General features: G+C 40.3%; 1 protein-coding gene across 2 annotated transcripts in view; it reads right to left on the minus strand.

Annotated features, from left to right (window-relative positions):
* The window catches only part of slc8a4b (solute carrier family 8 member 4b), an 89,114-nt gene extending 85,606 nt beyond the window's left edge, over positions 1 to 3,508 (minus strand). The window contains exon 1 of one of the 2 annotated variants that reach the window (XM_063900929.1): positions 3,392 to 3,508. The gene's annotated coding sequence lies outside the window, so the exon portion shown is untranslated. The remainder of the gene's footprint in view (positions 1 to 3,391) is intronic. The other variant, XM_063900930.1, reaches the window with a different exon arrangement.
* Between the last annotated feature and the right edge of the window lie 10,718 nt (positions 3,509 to 14,226).

Genomic DNA, 14,226 nt, shown 5'->3' on the forward strand with positions numbered 1-14,226 from the left:
GATGGAGTGGGCTTTTTTAAATTAACATCCAGGCTCTACGAGTTAAAACAAAATGAAAATGTAGTTGGTTCGTCAAAGAGTTTCAGATGGGAACTGAAAGATGAATGATGGGGAAACTGGCTTGCAATATAGTGAATAACACTGATGTATTGAATAGGTGAATTATACCTTCTTTTTTTTTCAAATTATCCTTCTGAACAAAACCTGATGTCTACGTCTAAAGACTATGACTTAAAATCAAAGCCATTAAACACTGTTGTAGGTCCAAAGGGCATAAGAGGACCATAGAAAAAGATTGGTGAGGCTTTAAATACATACAACGTTATGTCTCAGTTAATTAAAAACATAAACATTATTGTCAAATGTTTTTTACTCTTGCAACTTTTACAGAAGCCTCATGGCTACATTCCTCTTCCCCATCTTCATTTCCTCTTTTTTTCACTTCCCAGTCATTATCATCTTCCTCCTGACACCGAGCAGAACACATCTATCTCCAGAGCTAACAACCCCCCACTGACAGTGCTAACAGCATGTAACACACAAACACACACTAAGGAGAGAAGAGGATTATGACCGCAGGGACTTTCCTGTCCCTCGCAGCTATAGCCAGACAAGGTAAGCTGACAGTAGCGGGATCCCGGGGGCCGGAATTGGTAACCACACAAGTAACCTGAGTCCAGTGCCAGCGATGCACATAACCAGATTAACGTGGACTAGAATAGAGGCCAACACAGAGTTACCACCTTCTCAAGCAGGGAAGTGAGTGTTGTTGAATGGGTCCATTGAGGACACAGTCACAGGTAATGAGGCACCGGGCATTAAGAGACTGTTGGATATTTTTGGCACCCAAACAAACAAACAAACAGAGACTAAGCAAGTACGGAGGCAGCATGCATTATGTGCATACAGAAAGCAAACATGTACCTTGTTGCCAACTATAAATGTGACCGCCTGACCAAATCAGACAATATTGACATTTCTAGGATTAGGCCTCGGAAAAATAATGAATAAATGCATGAGGTTTTACTTCCGAACACCTGTTTTCTCTGGACGTTTGGTCATTTGCAGACACAACTCACCCAGGATCAATATTTGGACGGATGGAACTAAATAAACACGGATGAGGAAAGCCCAAAAACATACTGCTGCTGTGTTAGTTAAGAGTAAAAATACAAAGTTGTCTTAGCAAAAATTAGATCTCTAAGAGACATCAACGTTTCAAGAAGTTGTTTCTGTGTCATGGCCTATAAACCAAGACTTCACTTTAGAAAATGTTTCAACCTTTAATCATTAAATCATGCAATCTTGCAGCCAGGAAAAATCCAACTTTATTTTTGACCCTATGCTAGAAGCTAGAAAATACTTGGCACGTCTGAATTGTCAGAAATGTTCTATCACTACCCCGCAGACATGCAGCAAATGCCCAGTGGATCGTAGCAGCCAGCTAGACGGCTTCAAAGCTTCTTAACACAAAGACTCATTGTTGCTGATGGAAGCTGAAAAATGGTTTGAGATATGCTAATTAATATATAGCCTACATTTCTTTAGACAGCTTGGATGTTTGAATTATTAAGAAGGCGACATATCTTCATGTTAATTATTGATCTTTGTTGGAAAAATCATCATGCTGTCCTAACCTAAGCTATTATTATAAACTACCACCACACTATGTTCAATATCATCATCTTAAACCACATCACAAAGTTGCTGTTATCAAAAGGCTTCACAATCATCATTTTTATGACAACATGATCTTCATCAAAACCACCGCCATATGCTACCATAACACATTTTTACTGGAAGCATTTTCATTTTAATTATCATCATCATGCTGCCTTTATAAGAAGTGGATGTTATCACCATGATGTAACCCATTGGTAAGTGGCGACCGATTTGGAATCTCTGCTGTTGCTATCTTGTTTTTTTGGAGCCAGGAGTGACATAAGAGACAGCCAAAATGTTACAATTGGATTATATGAAGTGTAAGCACGCTGTGAAAGCTTTAAAGAGGAAAACTAGGACAACAGACCAGAAAACCTGTCAATCAAAAAGTATCCCAACCCAAAAGGATAAGCTTCTTCATCTTTTATTCTCTAAAACGTGATCATGAATGTTGTATTGATGCAGATTTTAAACTAACAAGTGACACAGGAAAATGTTTAATAAATCAAGCAAGATGTAGGGCCATTTTCTCATAGACTTCTGTAATATCTGTACCAATATTATTGTACCAGTAAGTAAGGAAGTCGCCACCTGCTGGGCATCAGAAAAATGCACATTCCTAATATTTAATTCATGGTAATCATAAAAATGTAACAGTTGCTTCAATGTTATTGCCTGATACAGAGAAATAAAGAAATAAAAAAATTGCCTTAAATCAGGTTCAAGGCACTTCGGTTTGAGTTCAGCTAATTTATCATCTTACAGGTACCTTCATCAATCCTGCTCCCCTTACTCATCATCGTCATAATTAACATCAACACCAATATCAATTCCTCAATAAGACCTTATTGATATCACTTTTCAATGAATAGTGATTTCAGATAAAAATGTGATGAGATAAAAGTAAAATTATTTAAGACAAATGCAAAAACATCATAAAAAAACCATTAAAATATAGATCAACCAATCATCACCAGCAGTGCAAACATCGCCAAAACTCACAGCACCATAATCATTGTCACAGCACAAATAATGTCTTTAAAAAAGCAAGAAAATATAATCATTACTACCTTAGAGCTCTTATTTGAATACAATAATCCAAACAAGCATGTTTCAACTTTCATCATCATGCTCTCTCACCGTTAAAATGCCTTCCCCAACATCCCATTCTCAGAGCATCTATTTGCTTCCGTCGCCTGTCTTGTCTTGCACCCTGGCTGACCCGGAGCTCAGTCCCCTCAGACCCGGATGCGTCCACTATACCCTGACCTTAATCTCATGCTCCCTCCCTGGCCACCGGCACCGCAGCCCGCGCAGTCCAAGGGGTCAAAGCCCTGCAGCTTCACTGTCACTCAGCCTTCTTCCAGCGCGGAGTGGAAACTGCGCTGCGGGGTGAATTGGAGCGGTACTGGATGCGTCTCCCGGACAGGGGCAGGGGGCTCGGCTCAGAGAGACCCCCGGACATGCATTGCTGTCCGGTACATTTCTCTCCCTCCCTATCTGATCTATAAGATCACTTTCCTTTTCGCTCGTCTCACCCTTCACTTGATCTCGTCCCGATAGATTCTGCGCTCCTTATTCACGCACGCATGCACCGATCTCTTCAATTAACGGGCTTCACATACGGTGTCTGTGGACACTTACCGACTGTCTCCTGTCACACACGACTCACATATGACATCAAAGCAATCACAATACATGCACAAGAAACAAGAATAGTAATACACACGTGGTTTGAGTCTTTGGTTCTCAGGAAGAAGCCCAGGTCGGGATCCGTTCATTCATTCACTCATCCCTCTATCTGAGCATCCTTCCCTCCGTCCCTCATCAGCAGCTGAGTAAAAGCTCCTCTGCTCTGAAACCGCGGCTACAGAGCAGGCGCACTTCACCTCGCTCTTGCGCCCTCCCCCGTCTCTCTCTCTCTCTCTCTCTCTCTCTCTCTCTCTCTCTCTCTCTCTCTCTCTCTCTCTCTCTCTCTCTCTCTCTCTCTCTCTCTCTCTCTCTCTCTCTCTCTCTCTCTCTCTCTCTCTCTCTCTCTCTCTCTCTCTCTCTCTCTCTCTCTCTCTCTCTCTCTCTCTGCTATGAGCATCTCCTACCCTCGTTCTCTGGCCTTCTAGTGCAACAAGATAAAGAAGGGGAGATGAAGAGAAAGGAAAAGAGGAGAGATAGAGAGAGACTGAAGGAGGATGAGCAGGATTGGAGGAATAAGACAGAGAGAGAGAGAGAGAGAGAGAGAGAGAGAGAGAGAGAGAGAGAGAGGGGCTATAACTGTGTGCGTTTGTGCATGTGTGTGAGTTTATGTTGGAGGGGTGCAAGGTGAATGTGAACCAAAGGAGCATGCACTCCCAGCAGCACTGATAAACGCAGATCATTGGAGAGGAAATGGGACACAAAAGGAAAATTGAAAAGTTCAGGGCTGCACCTAGAAATATCTCTGTATTTCCAGATTTGCCTGATGAGTCTAAAACCAAATATAGCTTAAAATCAAAATCAAGGAAAAAGCAGCCAATTCTCACAACTGGATGGCTAAAAATCAAACCGTTTGGGGTTTTTGAAGCTACTAAATGCTTCACTGGTGGCCTGGCGAAAACCCTAAGCTGCACCATCTCCTTTTTGCATCCTTTTGTTGCAAGTCATTCCTCTTCTTTTGCTGCATTTCCACTATAGTGTATGGCTTATCTCAACTCACAATATTTTTTTGCCTTTACAAAAGGTGAATGAGAGTCAGAATCAATCTTCAACGATGTCAAATGGAAAACCTGCACCTGCCCTTTTTCAAACAGCCAAGCTAATGTCAAAAGCGGCCCCACATTATTTATTTAGTCGATCAATTTTATTTATTTTCTTTCTCAAAAAAGGCACGCTGCAAACTTAAGCAGTACAATCGACAAAGAGCTGCTGTTCCCATGTTTGGTTGTTGATTTCAGGATCGAGTGTCCTGTTCAAGATGATGACGAAAACATAAAAAACTGAGAAAAGGGCCTGATACCAAAAGTGAGTGAGATGTCATACCTTGCAGTACATTTCCTGTTATCTCTTTACTTCATCTCATAACTGCAAAACAAATGAATTGGTAAAAAATTGGCAAGTTCTTCCCAGAAAACATGACAAAGACCAGTATAATGGAGTCAAATTATCATTATAGACACAGGTAGTGCTTTTTACTTGACTTGTGAGAGAGACTTTAAAGTATGTAGTTTGGATGGGAGTTTATTTAGTGTGTACAGAGGAAGAGGCAAAGAAGGATAACCTCCAATGAGATTAGATGGGGGCGTGAGGGGATGAGAGATAGATGAGGGAGAGAAGGGCAGTGAGAACAATGGAAAAGTGCACAAGAACAAAAAAAATGTAGGAATGAAAGGATAAAGGCCAAAAGAAGAGGAGAAATGAGAAAAGGAGGGAGACTGTGGGAGGGGTGGGTTATGAGAAAATGGGAAGAGGAGAGCAGCTGGAGTCAATGTAAATAATGAGAGAGAAGAGAGGAGTACTTCTACATTATCCATCTTTTGGACACAGTTGATCAGAGTTCTGTCTCAGAGTGAAGCATGGCCTCTACACCGCAGGCTAATTCACAACCCGAGGGCAACATCACACACACACACACACACACACACAAGCATGCACACACTTACACTGAACAATTACAGCCAAACTCTTACATTCACTGAGAGAACATACACAAGTCCAAACACATTCCAGCTAAATGCATAACTGCATATTCATAGCCCATTTGCACACACATCAGTGCATGAAAGAACAGAGCATATAATCACATGACATACAGATGCCAAGGCATGCACCATGCCCACACAGATTTGTATATTAGTGAGGATTCTGTGAATGGTCCTGCATTTTATATTAAAGCACATTATTAATTTATGAATAGCCTGGTGGACGCTCCACCGTCGTCACATGACAGAAGCAAAGTAGATTAGTCCAAAGGTAAAAAAGTGTTTTCTTTCCATAATGAGACATAAGAAAATCATAGCCTGTTTTTAGAAGGAAAAAAAGCACTATAAGTGGAAGTAAATTGACTGCGCAGGACGTAATTGGGCGCAATTACGTCACAGGCTGTTTGGTGGGTCAGAGTTCTTTCTCAATAATGAACTGAATCAAAGAACTGATGTCACTTAGAAAGAGAAACATAGAAATAATAGCAAAGTTACCCTTTATTCTCTAGTTTTGTTATCGTCAAGAAATCCCATGGAAAGTACAAAAACTGTTTAAGGCACTCATGATAAACACAACGCCCACAGTCATGAAGGTGATTGTGTTTATGGACAATGATGGAACTCTGTAGTAAAGAGGAATAAGCTACAGTATGTCATGCTAAGGATAGACTGACATACGTATCCACATAGGGAGGAAGTCAAGGTGAGTGGGTCAACAAAACGTTAACCATTAACAGACAGGAGCTGATGCTGGTTACCTGTTTCATACTGAAAGTCACCTTTGGCCACAGACGTTCGCTATCCTAAACCAAGTTATTACCTCCACCAAGGACTTCATGTTCACAGTTCCCAGATTTTCTTGAAACTCGGTTGCAGTTTGTTGCATTGACCAGAAAATCAGTAGAAACTGGGAGTGGATCAGCATCACAGGCTGGATACACAAATTATCTCTCCTTTTTGTAAACAATCAAGGAGTGTCCTTGGGTGACAGTTGGCAATTTCTGAGTGATCTCCTTAACATTGCAACCATTACAACAAGGTAACTCAACCTTAAAGATTTGGTTTTTAACCAAGTTTGTCTGTGGCTTAACTTGAATGAACCAAATCCATTGTGGGATCAGATCTACAACTTATCCAATTTTCATTTTTTAATTTCTCACCATATATCCATTGAACAAAAAATGCTCAGAAAAAAGTTTGCACTTTAAGAAAGGTTTCTCCAGAGATTTATGACAGTTATGCAAATAGAGAAAGCTTCAGCAATGTATTCCTTCAGTAACATACAGGCTTCAATTATAATAGTTTAATTACACAATAATTTTTCTTTTAAAATAAGAAATACTGTATCGGGTAGTCAACATTTCATTTTAACCTTCAATTCCTCAAGTCATTGATAAACTGCTGGAAACTTAACCACTGAGATAGCTTGTATCAATCAAATAGAAATGCCAATTTCAGCAGCAGGGTGAGTCCAAATTGATTGAAGGTAAAGGTTATATATCACAGAAACAAGAGTCTAACACCCACACTGCAGACGGAGGGCAATCGAAAACCTAGCTAATGAATTCAATGTGAAATGAAGCGTAAGAAATAATTCCAGAATCCATTTCCTTGTATTGAGATTACTGGGAATGCTATCCCAACGCTGCTGTATTCCCTCCTCCCTGCACAACATCAAAGCACCACAGATTCAGCGCCTAGTAACCCTCCCCCATCTCCTCCTAGTGCTTCTGCCTGCCTCACTACTACACTGCAAATCAAACCACAATGATAACTACAGAGAAAGCTACATTTTTTACCCAGTTTCTATGGCAATGAGAGAATAACCGGATCCCTCCATCTTACTTCTGTAAGATAGCAGAATACCATGAAGTGTGAACCGTTTCTGCCCGGAGGATACTTTCTGTTTTCCATGCAATATTAAGTTGCTTATCTAACTTGATATAAAACTGTGACACATTGGGTACAGTCGTCTTCGTCATACAACAAGAGGATTTATGAGATCTAAATATGGTTATTATTAGTATGAAATAGCTCCAGAATAATGTGAAAACAAACAGTTTGGGTCTGCAACAAGCCATACACCCACGGAAAAGGCTAACTTCCTAGAGACAATATTAAGCCATTAATGTTATCCAGTAATTTTGCCCCCTTAGCCCTCTGAGCTCAGCTTTGCTTCACAGCGATGAGTGAAAACAGCTCTTTACCTGATCACAACCTAATGGTGGAATATATTACGTACAATGTGCCTTTTTCCTACACAAACAACTACTCATGTAGTTAATCTTCCTTAACCAATTCCTTTGTCAGGAGGAATAATGAGAATTTCCACATGTTGTACAGAGATTACTTCAGAAATACCACATTTAAACTAGCCACGGTCACACCAATTTTCAGGTGATGCCTATTACTTGGTGCCAAGATGACAGCCAGCTCCCAAGAGTGCATGGACACTCAAATCATTAATAATTAAAAGGTAACCTCGGCCCCAGCGTAAAAAACTAAAAAGGTAGCAAATTAACGTTTCCTTTGGTACCAAGGTGACACCTGTGAAAACTCTTCTCAAGAGCGTATTTTTGAAGCTGTTTTTGGACTAACTCCCTGGATGCTCTCTGTCATGTATTACACACTCTTTTGGCAGAAAAAACGCCTGGCTGGCACAGCACTAAAGCCAGTTAAAAAGTAGGCTAGGTTTTGTCACACTGATTTGGCCCCTGTTGATGTTCCCTACAACAATCTCCTCTGTACTCGATACAAGCTGGTCTACACTGTCTGCATTCATTGTACCTAACAGTAAGCACCAATAACACACACTTCCTTCCATCTTGTATTCAGAAATGCAACATCTGTTAAATTTTATGGTAGGAGGATTATTTCATGTGAGACAACCAACTGTACCAGCAGAAAATGATGGATGTACTGTCCCCTCGTGTCTGTAAATAGGAAGCTAGCAGCTAGTTATCTTAGCTTAGCATGAACGCTTTCTTGGCTTTGTCCATAGGTAACATAAACCGACTCCTATAAACACATTTTATATTCTTTGTTTAAAGTGACAATAGGCAGGTTATTTGCTAAGTCTTATCATTATGTAGTGAATATTGATTGCACAGTGAACTGGCTGAACAATAATGATGCAATCAGCATCTACTCTGGTCCCATTCAAGCATCGCCTTTACATTAAAATTCTATCTGCCAACGCTTACAGTCCCTCAGGAAAATTAAGACTCCATTTACGGCACTCAAAGGAGGGGATAGTGCTCGCATCGACTCTACCCTCAGTAGAACAGCAAAATGTCAAACAGTTTTTCAAAGCCAATTTGAACAAAAACCCTTTCTGACCGTGTTGAATTTCAACACTGATTCCACAACAAGTGATGACAAAATGTTTGACTTCTCCATGGTATACTGCTTCCAAATCACTTTCACTTCTTGAAATAGCATATACTAGAGCTTTCCTGAGAGGATCACAAGGTTTATAGACAAAATTCAACCACCATTACTAGCACCGACTGATGTTATTTTGTAGCTGGAAAGGTGCAACTGTGATTAGACAAATTATCTTCGGTAAACAAAGGTCAAACCCCAAATCTCATTTCAGAATCCTCTTGTGTCCTCATGAAGACAGCTCAAATATTGGCCTTGATTACACACAAGACTACTAATGAAGGCCTTCTGCTCCAGCTCTAATCTTACAAAGCGTTGTTGGCTGCTGATTATTACCTAGTCGCCTCGCACTCATTGTGTCAGGCCAAGGAAGCAATTGTAAGTCATGCTGAGTATGGTCCATAGGGGAGCTGTAAAACACAACTAAATGATGATGAGGAGGATTGCAAGCAAATGAGCCTTGATAATTTGAAAGGGAAAAGATGAGCGCCACTGCTACAATATCCCGTATCTCTCTCACACCAGCTGAAATATGCAAGATAATACATTCTGTCCTTCTTCCATATACAGTCATGTTCAAGCTAATTAAAACCACACATGGATTCAGAACCACAGACATATCCATGCTCTGATTCCCACTCCGTTATGGTTTTTTGTCTGTCCTCACAAGGTTATGAAAGCTTTAGCAGACATACAAGTGCATCAAAGCATTTGTTGCTTTGGCGTCTTGCCGTTAAGCCACCGTCAATCACAACAAATGTCGATTTCTAAGTGCTTAAATGGGGCCGATTGTTATTGGCACAAACACTCACACACTGTGTTCTTTATCTACTATTGCTATGTCCATACATTTAAATAAAACACATACTTTTTAAGCAAATGCAAGCATTTAAACTGTCATGGTCTGATACTGGATCACAATCAAACATGCATACATAAGATTCAGATGAGGTGGGGAAACCTCCATCAGCCTGCTGGGTTATTGATCCGCATTGAAATGGAGCTGCATATCAATCAGGAGGCTGAAACCAATCAGATCAATCAGAGACAAACGCATCATCCCAGCATGTTTCCTTCCTGATGTTATTGCAATTCCATATAAATGCACCATGAATGACAGATGGATGATGCCAATGCTATCAAGAGGAGGAACTAAGCTGTCATTAGAAACTTAAAGCCAACAGCAAAACGAGAAGCGGGTTCTTTTCATCGTTGAGACGTAATTTATGACGATGAGTCTGATATTCTTCTGCCCGTTCTTGCAGTTGTGTAATTCTGCGGTAGTCAGTCATAAAGGAGAAGTTGCTTGCACCGAAACACATCTTAGGGAACAGCTACTATCATGACTGTGCGAACTTGCTACAGGATTGCAACACTACAGGTAGGGACAGCAAATGGTGAATGACGAGGCAATTTCCTAAGTGATTTAACATATTATCACAAGGATATTTTTCTTCTTGTAGCAAATATAGACGCTAAGACACTTAAGGTCAGGTTAAACAACAGGCACTTTTGCAACTCCAACGAAAAAAAAGCTAAACTCAAATGTATTGTATGTACTTCATCATCCCCACTCCTTAAATTGTGAGCTAATACACACAATTTTCATTAATGCTGTAGCTTGTGTGCACACACATTAAATAAGACATAGATATAACCTTTAACTTTCCCTCTGCTCATTCACATGATTCATGAATAAAGAACATACATACAGGTGCAAAAAAAAAGGTATTCACATGCACGCACCTCTATTCACTCTTTCTTCCTGTGTCTCACACACACACACACACACACACACACACACACACACACACACACACACACACACACACACACACACACACACACACACACACACACACACACACACACACACACACACACACACACACACACACACACACACACACACACACACACACACACACACACACACACACACACACACACACACACACACACAGTTCAATATAACCTGAGGTGTTGAAAGGGAAATGGTCCCAAAATGCTATTCATCACTTCTGTCTCCTCTGTTTCTTCCCCCCACAAGCAATACTGACCTTTCCCTATGATTCATACGACTGCAAACACACACCACCAATACACACACTAACACACACAAGTGTACTTACACACACACACACACACACACATGTTGCATTTTTACACACATATTGTGTTAACTTTCAACTTGGGGCTTTTGTGCTTTATGATTTAGTAAAACTGAGATGTTTCCCTCTTTGCAGGAATGTGTAGTTGATGGGATGTGGAACCGCCTGCAGCAGGGACTGGACCCACAAGACTTCAGCTTCAGAAATATAATGGGCTATAAGCAGCAGAAGTGGGATGGAAAATACTTTAGGTAATTGGCAAATGTATTCCCATTCCTTTCCTTGTAATGATGGCCATCTATCACAGCCGTTATTTTATTATTTTGTATGCAGATTTGTATTGTTATTCTAATTACAGTTACTTATCCCCTTGCTGTTTTGCTGACTGGGACTTGTTGGAGCCAGGAGTCAGTGTATGTTCTCATTAGTGTCCCCCGGTTTGTTAATGTAATTGTGCTGCTCCTTTACAGCACTTTTCTTACTTTGTGGAGAAAAAAAGTGTTATTAGGGAAAAGCAAAAGCTGTACAAAATGTGAGACTATATGGGGAACTCAGTGGTAGAAGTTAGTTTTGTATTTAAATAAAATAACTCTTACATTTTAAAAGTTAAACTTATTCAGTCATTCTAGAAAAAGTACACAAGAATGTTGAAGAAATTGTTCAATTTACAACTCACTATGTAAATGCGTTCTTCAGACATGACATTATTATATATTTTGACATGGCTTAGTTGAATACTTATTTCTGATTGGTCAATTTGGACATTTTAGAGGTTGTTATTACTCGATAACAGACTGGTGCTAAGCAAAATAAAGACTGTTGAACCATGTGCAGATTTTCAAGCGTTTGAAGTCTGATCATTATTATTGATGCAGTACGTGAAGGATGCATTTGAATGGTGCATCTGGCTGAAAAAGATGTAATTATACAAATATTTGATTGTATTCTGTTGGGTGGTTTAATTCACTGCATAACAATGCATTGTATGTCATTTACCCAAAAATCTTTTTCTGCAAATAACTAGTAGCTAAAGTCGATGTGAAGCAAAAGGTCCCACTGAAATGTACAGGAGTTGAAATATAAATCAAAGAGACTTAAAGAAAGTACCTGAGAATTGTGAAACACTCCAACACTGTTAATCAATCTAGATGAATAGGATTTTCATGACTCCAGACACATTGTGTGATGGCAAGCTTTTATCACTTTTGGATTTTAAGCTTCCTTTGATTTTAGGGCAAGACACGAACACTTTGTTACGACCTGACTGAGTCCAATAAGCAGCTTGTCTCTATAACAACACATCAATTAAACAGGGGCCATGACGCCACCAGCAAGCAAGCACGACATGAACTAGTTCAGTCAGCAACCCAGATACACAATGGGGGAGGTAAAGATAGGGGAGAGAGAAGAGGGAGACAGAAATGAAGATGTGAGAGAGCTTGAGGGGGGAGATTTGAGAGAAGGGGAAAAGATTTTAAAAAGCGAAAGGCACGGATGGACAAAAAGTGACAGAAGGCACAAAAGACAGGAAGAGGAGAAACAATGGTAAAATACAAAGGGGGGAAACGCTGAGAGTCTAAGTGGGTGAAATGGGAAAGATGGGGCAGAGGATTAAGGCAATGAGGAAGACGGATCAACTAATGCAGATACCGTGTTTACTCATCTTGTTTTGTACCACGCAGCGCCTCTCCATCCAATTTCCTGCCTCAATGTCAAAGCAAAACAAATAAAATCTTTAAGGAGGATGGATTACCTAGACTTCTGGTGATGATGGAAAGATAAAACGAGTGGCACCTGCCTTAATAATTGCTTGGATGCAATGTCTGGGAGTAGCAGGTTGACAGGACACTAAGTGCACTTTAAATACACTGCCTGGCCAAAAAAAAGGTCACACTAATATTTGTTGGACCGCCTTTAGCTTTGATTACGGCACACATTCGCTGTGGCATCGTTTCCACAAGCCTCTGCAATGTCACAACAGTTATTTCTGTCTTGCATTCATTTTTCGTCAAGGTCTTCTATTGATGACGGAGATTCGGACCACTGCGCAAAGTCTTCAGGGGTTCAGGTCTGGACTCTGTGGGGTCCAATCCATGTGTGAAAATGATGTCTCATGCTCCCTGAACCACTCTTTCACAATTTGAGCCCGATGGATCCTGGCATTGTCCTCTTGGAACATGCCCGTGCCATCAAGGAAGAAAAACTCCATTGAAGGAATAACCTGGTCCTTCAGTATATTCAGGTAGTCAGCTGACCTCATTCTTTGGGCATATAACATTGCTGAACCTAGACCAGACCAACTACAGCAACCCCAGATCATAGCACTGCCCCCACAGGCTTGTGACCTTTTTTTTGGCCGGGCAGTGTATATCCAAATATTTTCTCAAGGAATGCCAGGGTTTTCTTTTTTCTAAATAATACAATTCATAAAGTTTAACTGGCAATATAATTTTAAAAACTCTTAAGAAAATAACCAAATATTTGCTCTTTTATTTCTTGCTCTTGGTATTCATAATAAGTACAAACCCTGTCCTTTAGTGCTGTCATGTCTAAAGTAACACACTTCTTTAAGACTTGTAGAAGTTACTGATTATTTTGTCTTCTAATTTGCCCTTCACTATGTTGACTAAAGAGTGATGGAAATAACTTTACTGTGTACTTCACTGTACTGTATGGAGGCTCTGCCATGATAATTAAGTGAAGCATGGAAATGTTTTGCTGCAGGCGGAGCTCAACGGTGATATACATAAACTGATTAGCCAACAAAAGCTAAATTAACTGCATTCAATTAAAGCAGCATAGTGATAATGCTTACTTAATGCTCTATTATTAAGTTGCAGCAAACTGTGAATAATTAAAACACTGAACTTGTGCACGTCTATATGCCAGGACGCAATGGATTGAATGATCTGCGGAACAGGACGTCGCATATCATGATTTTATTTCCACAGCCTGAGCCGGTCAAAGACTACATCTACTCATGAACTATTAATAGAACACATAATGACAGTGTGCACCTCACAGATCTCATATGGAATACATATGTTTCAGAGCAGCATGTATACATATACATTAACTGTCTGAGCACACGTACCACTCACACCACATGAAAGCAGCCAAACCTTAATTGATGATTTTAGAGGGCTGAGAAGGGCTGGATGAGAGTGTGGGTGGCTTTCACGTTGACAAGATGGAGAGCAGGCGTGGGAAGGAGTGAGTATGACTGTGTCCACTAAAGTCAACGCAGGGGTTAATTACAGTGTTTAACCTGGTTTTTAAACTTTAGCCAAGCCAGGACTGGGAAGACTTTTACTGAAGTCTCATTTGTGCATGCAGCCTATCCCTACTGTATTATATCATGCACAGGAACATGTGTCAACAGTAGCAGGGATTGACTT

The sequence above is a fragment of the Eleginops maclovinus genome, chromosome 14 (genome assembly GCF_036324505.1).
Source record: "Eleginops maclovinus isolate JMC-PN-2008 ecotype Puerto Natales chromosome 14, JC_Emac_rtc_rv5, whole genome shotgun sequence".
Taxonomy (NCBI): domain Eukaryota; kingdom Metazoa; phylum Chordata; class Actinopteri; order Perciformes; family Eleginopidae; genus Eleginops; species Eleginops maclovinus.